This window comes from Osmia lignaria, chromosome 13 (assembly GCF_051020975.1).
Source record: "Osmia lignaria lignaria isolate PbOS001 chromosome 13, iyOsmLign1, whole genome shotgun sequence".
Taxonomy (NCBI): Eukaryota; Metazoa; Arthropoda; class Insecta; order Hymenoptera; family Megachilidae; genus Osmia; species Osmia lignaria.
In genome coordinates this window covers 2,369,439-2,377,414 of record NC_135044.1, presented here as the reverse complement: position 1 = coordinate 2,377,414, position 7,976 = coordinate 2,369,439, and the positions used below count along the sequence as shown (strand labels likewise).

The following is a 7,976-nucleotide window of genomic DNA, read 5'->3' as shown; positions in this document are numbered from 1 at the left end:
CTAGAAAATATTTTATAATACGCAGCAAACACTGACTCTACTTTCGCGTGATTCCTAATCGTACAAACGCAACTCTAATCAGGGCCAGTTCGCCCTTGCAAAAATCAAAACATTGGAAGTGTGTTCGTACAAACATTGACTCGACCGACCGCATTGCGCGCGGCCACAACAATTCCTGAAAGAAAAACTTGGTGAGCAGGGATGGGCTGGGTGGAAATATACAAAACAACATTCTTCTTATTGAGCATTCGTAATGAAAATACTGTTATTAATGGCTTGTAAATGAAAATATCTATGTTCGTGAAATATATTCGACGAGCACAAATATTGTTAAAGCTGAATATTGATCCTAGATTGAAATGAAATGTTTTAAATAATTGTTGATAATTATTTCAATGAATATTACATCGATAGAAAATCATTTTGTAATAAAGATAACAGACTATTCTATTAAAGTAGAGGATTTCCGTTGTTAAAATTGTAAGCATATCAAAAATTGTTGAAAATTCTATTCCGTCATGATTTATAAATTATCTAAATTCTTTTCAATAAATGAAGTCCGAAAATTAATTATGCTTAAACAGCATGTGATTTATTAACGTGATTCTATTTCAATTTAAATTTGCATTGAAAGCTGTATATTATAATACAATTACTACGATTTAAGGAAAACAGACTGTTTAAAATAATCAAAATATAATTAAATAATTGCTAAAGAGAAGCAATTATCTGCAGTAGAATACAAACTGTTTCAATTTTGTTGTAACAACAGATGCATAAAATTACTAGTTAAAATTATTCAATCAAATGAAAAATTAATTATCCTTTTTCTATGAATTGATCAAAGAAAAAAAACATTCCTCTAATCTTTCCTTCCTTGACCTTGGTACCAATAATTAATTATTAAAAATGCTTACAATTAACGACTTAATAAAAAGAAGTAATAATAAATGTTAACAATTCATTACAATAAGTTAAAACAATAAATTCTTACGAAATTCTATTTCAAACCTATATCAGGTGTCTCTTCAATATCCATCAAATACCTGTAACAAATAAGAAATACGAATTTATATAAATAAAATTTAATCAACAATAATAAAGTTATTATTAATAAAGTACCATGTGTACCTACTTATGAGGAGAGATGCTCTCGATACGTCTGGTCACTTCGACGTTCGCGAGAGAAATGGCGAGACCTTCCTTCCCGACGAAGACTGATCGGCACCGCTTCGGCATTCTTCGGTATATTCCGCTATCGGCCGATACCTAAGCAAGTACACGAACAGGTCTAAACAGGAATAATATGTATTACGATGCTCAAGAAAGAACATTATTAAATTAAAAATGGCTAATTGTGTAAATCAGTACTAAAAACATTCAATAATGTTTAGGAACTTAACAATATGTATAAAAGACAAAATAATCCAGATTCTCCTGTTTCACTCTCATTGTCAAGAGCAAAAATTTTCAACTCACGTATTTAGGAAGAAAACACCGAATTAATGTCAAAGATCAAAAATCTAGAATTCTCTTCGATACTTCTTTCTGCTTTTTGTACTTTTAACACCCGATCGTCAATTTAATTTAATATTTGAAGGTAATTTAATCTTACCTGTTGCAAACACGTGAAAGACGAACGAAGTTTCGGAGAGGACTGATGCACTGCACCACACTTCACGCTCCTAACCCTACAACGATGAATCTGATTGGTCGAAATGAGAGGACGCCATAATGGAATGACCAATCATAGGCATTGATAGAAACTTCGAATTGTTTGGAAACTTTAACATTAAAAGAACGAAAAGATGCGTTGAAAATTATCAACGCCATATTGAAATAAGGTTAAGATTACTTTTTTCAATTTAAAGCACCGAGATATAGGAAAGAAGATAGAAAAATGCATAAGATATCAATGGTATTTAATAAATTATCATCATAAAAGCAGAATAAATGAGAAATATGTTATTTTAATTCATATCTATATCGGCAAAATAGGTTATAAATTTTCAGCTTACGCATTTCTGATGACAATGTGGAAATGATGTCAGAAATCATGACTCCGGTCTTCTCTTCAACTTTGTCTTCTGTTTTTCGTATCTTTGATACCTAATACACAATTTAATATATTTTAATATCCGATGCAAGAGTCGGAGCTGCGAATGATCGCGCGATCGAATGCAAAAAACGAATGAACTGCGCCCTACAGAAAAAATGAGGAACTAAATTTGTGGTCTGTTTTACCTTAATGGCATCTTTCGCGAGTGAATAATAAACGAAATCGTAGTTGTCACTATTTTTCTAAACGGAGGCTTGTACAATCATCCCCAGAATGCTGGTTTTGTTCTATCACTGTATTCTGCTCAATAGAATTCGCGCCCAATCAATGTCAATATGAGGTGCGTCGATTAAAATGGTTTATAGAACGCGCGAAAAACAAAATAGAATCCTACAATTGCGAACCATTGAATCAGGAAACAAAATTTCCCATTGCACTTCCAATTCCCGGTTGAAATAGCATTCGAAAGACACTTGACGCGCACGCGTGGCTCTCTGGCTTCACCGCTATCAGAGGATCCGAATTTCCTCGTGACTCCTCCTCCGCAAACGGAAATTCTCATCTCTGCGAGCGACGTTTTGCCGTTATTCAGCTGGCATTCAGGCGAAGCGACAAACGTTTTCCCGGTTCGCTCGTCGTAGCGCGGAATTACCAGCTAGAACAGAGGGAAAGAGCAAGACACGGGTGACCCCTTCTGAGGTGATCGCCCTTCCAGCCGACATTCACCGCTCATTCGTTTTAGGATTTCAATTAACATCGAGCCACCCTCGCGAAACGAGTCGTTCCTTTCGTGAATAGCGTAGGGCCATCCGGTCATTTGCGACCTTGAATGCACCTGCAATATTCACGGCCACGCGTGCTACGCGTGCTACGCTGAAATATTGTCAAACGCACGCGGCTTTGCGCGTCCTTTCGTTAAATTGCCGCGGAACAGAGGCGACCTACGCGTGCTGTGGACACCCGTTCAGGGTGATCGGTGAACCACGAACGTCCATCAACGATGTCGCGATTTCGGGGGAGGGTGTATAAAATTTTGAATAACGCTGTTATACAGCAGCGTGGCGATTAATAGAACAAAGGATCACACGTTGGTATTAACAAAGTTCGAATTAATTAATATTTGGTGCAGACGTAACAGGCGTTGCGCTGTCTACCCTTTTGTTATCGCCCTGTTTCATACCTATTCAGAAGTACTAAATTTTTGAGTATCAAAGAAAATACAGTAGATGCACGATAATTCTTAAAAGGGTCCACCTCTAGAGCCTTTGAAGTGGCGAATTATCGAGCAAGTAACACTTATGACATATCAACTTGAAACTTGAAAATAAATAAATAATTAGTATTGCTATTATTAGTCTGTTTTTGGAGTAATCTGGAATAATATTTACTAATGAACAGTGCTAAATTAAAACTTGTTTAATTAATTCTTAGTTCCAACAGTTATTTATTGTATTATATAGTACAGAACGCCCTCAATTGTATCTACTGATAATTTATATCGAACCTCATCTTTTTATTTGATACAATCGGTAACGAAATTGGGTCTAGACGAACTCATTGCTCACTTTTGTTCAATCCTTAACAATCACAATATGTTGCTACCAGAAAACAGAATTCTTATAATACGATTTGATACAGGTAGATTTAAAAAGAATTGGAATTCAATGGATGGCTAAAGCTTGCTTCAATGCACAATGCTTGCCCATTAATTTAAGATCCCCTTCGCTATTATATTCCTGAATGCAGCAAACAAACAACTGCAATTTAGCATTTAGCGGTAATTACTTACAAGTAATTGTCGTTTATCCGTGCTTAGAGTAAACGCTCCTACAATCTCTTCGCAGCTCCATTAAATCCTTCAACAGGAGAATAAGAAATATACCAATAAAAGAAAAACGAGCGATAACATCGAACGCATAACCTACATACATAACCTACCATAACCTATTTTTCTGTCGAAAGAAACATCAGATAGACCATTATCGGTAAATTCGATTTAAAACTTGCAATAAGCATTAACTTTCTATCTATCGAATCAAATTAAACTCACCAGTAGAAAATCAAATGGAAACTTGCGATTCTATAGAAAGATAAATTTCACTCGGGCATGAAACATTTACGACGGAAGTAGTCTCGGTTGCAAAACGGGTTTTCACTTGACTTAATTAACCGGCTGCTTGATCATTTACATTAGTTTATTTTGGTATCGATAATGAATCAGAAAAAATTGGCACACCCAGTGTCATTGTGATAATGACTAAATAATGTTATAAAATGTATCTCGTGTCACTTTAATAAGCAGGGTAATCCGGCGTGATATACAAGGTGGTACATATAACTGGATCTTTGATTGCAATTAAAAAAAAAAGTTATAGAAAAATGTAAATGGTACAACAAAGAAAACTATATTTTCAGGAACATATGCATTTAACAAGTGCAATGATATGTATGCATTTTATAGTTGTTCTGATAAATTCAATGCAATGAGCAGTGCCGGTTTTAGCAATATTGGCGCCCTGGGCAAGATTATCGTGACGCCCATTCAGGGGCTCAACATTTTTAAGAAAAAAAGACAAGGTAATAATATGAAACAATGAATCTGTAGTTAGATTATAAAAATTGTTAAACTACATAGCAGTTTTACTAATCTAAACGGATATAAATGAATAAACGCATACGAGAATAGGCACACTGGGTTGCGGTGCCCCCTACAGATCTAGCGTCCTGGACAATTACCCGACCGCGTCCTCTCCCTAACGCTGGCACTGGCAATGTGGTATATTCTTCTTTTAAATAAAATGATTGCAAGGAAACAGAGTATGCCAGTACTTTCTCGAATTGGCGTAATGAACCGTATGAAGGATGAGTAAAAATAAGAAAATCATACGTAAGGTATTCTCTAATCAGAATCCAGATGCCAGCCAGCCGGCCGGCGATTCAAATAGCAACCTTGAAGGCGTGTCAGATATGGAAATGCATTAAGTGCAATTTGTAATCGCGGCACATATACTTGATGATGTTTTTCTTTGAATTATGGTGTTCAGTGCTATAGTTAATTCACTTAGATCAATAAATATATCATTTTAGATATTAGAAATTATTGGAACTGCATAACATGTAGGCTTTAACATTTAGATTAGAATTCTAATTAATTTTTGTTTCATCTCACTGTGGCCAAAACATTTATAAACAAATATTTTATTCGACATAGGAAATAGCACGCGTATCGTCAAAATTCAGTTGATATTTAAATATGTCTTTAAAGAGACGAACGTAGGGAGAAGGCGTGTCACAGAGAATTGTTAATTAACGAGTGTCAAGTTTAGGCAAGGACAGCGACGCGACGTGCCGGGCTGTTTCAGCTCGGTTACCTCGTTTTTCTTCATTTACTAGTAATCTGTTAAATACAGAGAACGCGGTTGTCGTAGAACGAGATGTTAATGGCGGTGACTCGTGGCAATTCACGTTCGTTACTATAATGGAGTTTATTCAACTCGTTTAACTTCCTTCACGCGATGTAAGCTTAACGCGGTGTAAATTTTTGGTGAAACAGCAGCTGAATTTCGATTCGTTTCGCAGGAGAACGGGTTTTGGACGGAATATTAATTTACAATTGCCAAATTCCATCATATTGTTGCTTTTCGTTGTCACAAACATTTTAATAATTAGATTTACGCTCACATCACGCCAATGAAATATTAGATTCATCTATAATCGAAACACTGCATGTTTGAAGAAGCAAGTACACAAAAAGAAATAGAAAGAAGGCAACGAAGAGCTCGAAAACAATACTCAGAACTCGATTCATGAATCCATTCAAACATCGATGCCTGCGTGCAAAGACTTGAAAAAGAATTTCTCTCAGGCTACGTCATCAATGTCTGAACGGGTTGACACCATAAATTATACATCGGTGAATCGATGATACCTCCGAATTTATTCGGCCAAAATAATTCCACTTGTTCGATAAAGGAACGTGTCAAAGGTTTTAAATAGACAGTCCGGGAAGTATTGCAAGCGACGTGTAATTAGATGTTGCAGCAATTGCTGTCCACCCCGATAGAAGCTGGCTCGATACGTTCATTAAGACCTTCAATCGCGACACCAAACAATAACCATCTGCTCGTAACTACATTGCCGCGTCTACATATAATGCTCGATTATTCAGTTGGCACACCGTGCACGCTGTTATTAATAAACCTCTGGGTGTTGTTGCCTACGATCGATCGTTGGTAGACAGACATATCGTGAGAGAGATGAAGAATTCCATTGAGAAATTTCTGAAATTTTGTACTATAAAAATTTTGAAAATTGCTTTTAGCTGGTTTTCTATTTAAAAAGAAGCTAAATCAAATACACTTGAAAGAACACTTATTTACAAAAAATAGTTCAGTCAAATGTTCGTTGGAAAGTTACAATTGGACAAAAACATCTTCGCTTGATTCATTAAGCTTTTCTGCTTCAGAAATAACGAACTGTAATGAAGACTTATTGTTTGGAAATGGGCATCGTCTACGAAAGCTTTCACGGGATTTTCACAGAACCAGATTGACATTGTCGTTCGCCTAAATAAAGAAACAAAGGTTTTTCATCAAGTCTGATTGTCCCGTTGATGCAATCGCTGAACGATAAAACATTTTAATCACGGCTGACGGTTTAGTTTGTGCTGAATCAATCGTGAAAGTAATGTTTCTTTTTTCATTCAGTGACAGCTCTCATTACTATCATTACTATCCAATGAATATACAGTCATTTGAAGAAATGATTTTTCTAAATTTAAACTTTTATAAAAATCCAATAAAAATTAAATTTATTGAATGGAAGTAAATTAAATTTCTTTAAAATTTCTTAATTATTGACTTTTAGATAATTCTTTATATTCAATAATATCATTGCAGTAATCAGGAGCTATTAAAAGCTTGTTACAATTACTTCAGAAAAATGATTCAAACTGCCCTGTAATACTTGACATTCATGGGATCACATTTAAAAATAATTGCAGGCATTCGGCAGCTGCTGGTAGCCATTACATCAGCCTTTACATAGAAAGGAGTCATCAAGAAACGCATTGACGTAATTCGATCGTGGAACTTTATCTTCTCGTTACGGGAATGAATAATTTTATGAACGGATTGGTAAAAATAGAAAAGCAAGAGTAGTCGAGATGATGAATTCTCCGTATAGAATTCTGATTAAAGCAGTATGTATAATGAGCGGAAAAGAGGAAGGTTGTTTTACTATCGGACCAAACCTACCGCATCCTGTTTTAGGAACCCACTTCCCCTCTTCTAACGAGTTCATGAATTCATTAACACCAATTAAACTGAACAAACCTTTATTTTTAAAGTTTGATAGAAAGTGAAAGAATTGAATTTTTCATTCGTTACTGATAAGGTCTAGAATTTGGAGCAAAAAAGGATTGCTTTACTAAAATTTAAAAACGAATTTCAGCGACAAGTTGATGTATTGTTCATAAGTGTGTACAGAAATATATGACAGTGCTCTTTTGATTGTCAGTTTCTTTCTGTTATCAGTGTTCTCCATTTCAGCGTATATGATGTATGGCTGTCAGATAGATTTAATTCGTGTGTGGAATACAGTGATCGAAGCGTGGTAAAAGGAGCAGGTCAATGTTATTTATAAATCAAGCGCGATTTCTTTATTGCTATTGCTCTAGAAAATTGATTACTGCAGTTAGAGTGAATTGAAAAGTTCCTTTTTAAAATTTCATCGTTAAATTTTTCAAACTTTTACAATCTCCAAAAAAAGAAACTGATTATTACAATACTGAAGACATTCATTTTTCCATACTTATTATTATAATCACTGAACTTCGAAATATCTGTAACAAAAAACTTATTTTTCCTTAATAAATGTTGATAGCAACGTGTTATTACTTCCGTAGTTAACCGTCGAG

General features: G+C 35.1%; 1 long non-coding RNA gene across 1 annotated transcript; it reads right to left on the bottom strand.

Moving 5' to 3' along the window:
- Nucleotides 1-782: 782 nt before the first annotated feature.
- On the bottom strand, nucleotides 783-2,126 carry LOC117602074 (uncharacterized). Its single transcript, XR_004580875.2, has 4 exons — nucleotides 2,019-2,126; nucleotides 1,616-1,784; nucleotides 1,132-1,269; nucleotides 783-1,046 (listed from the first exon to the last, which is right to left on the bottom strand). It is a non-coding gene; the product is annotated as an uncharacterized LOC117602074 (long non-coding RNA).
- Between the last annotated feature and the right edge of the window lie 5,850 nt (nucleotides 2,127-7,976).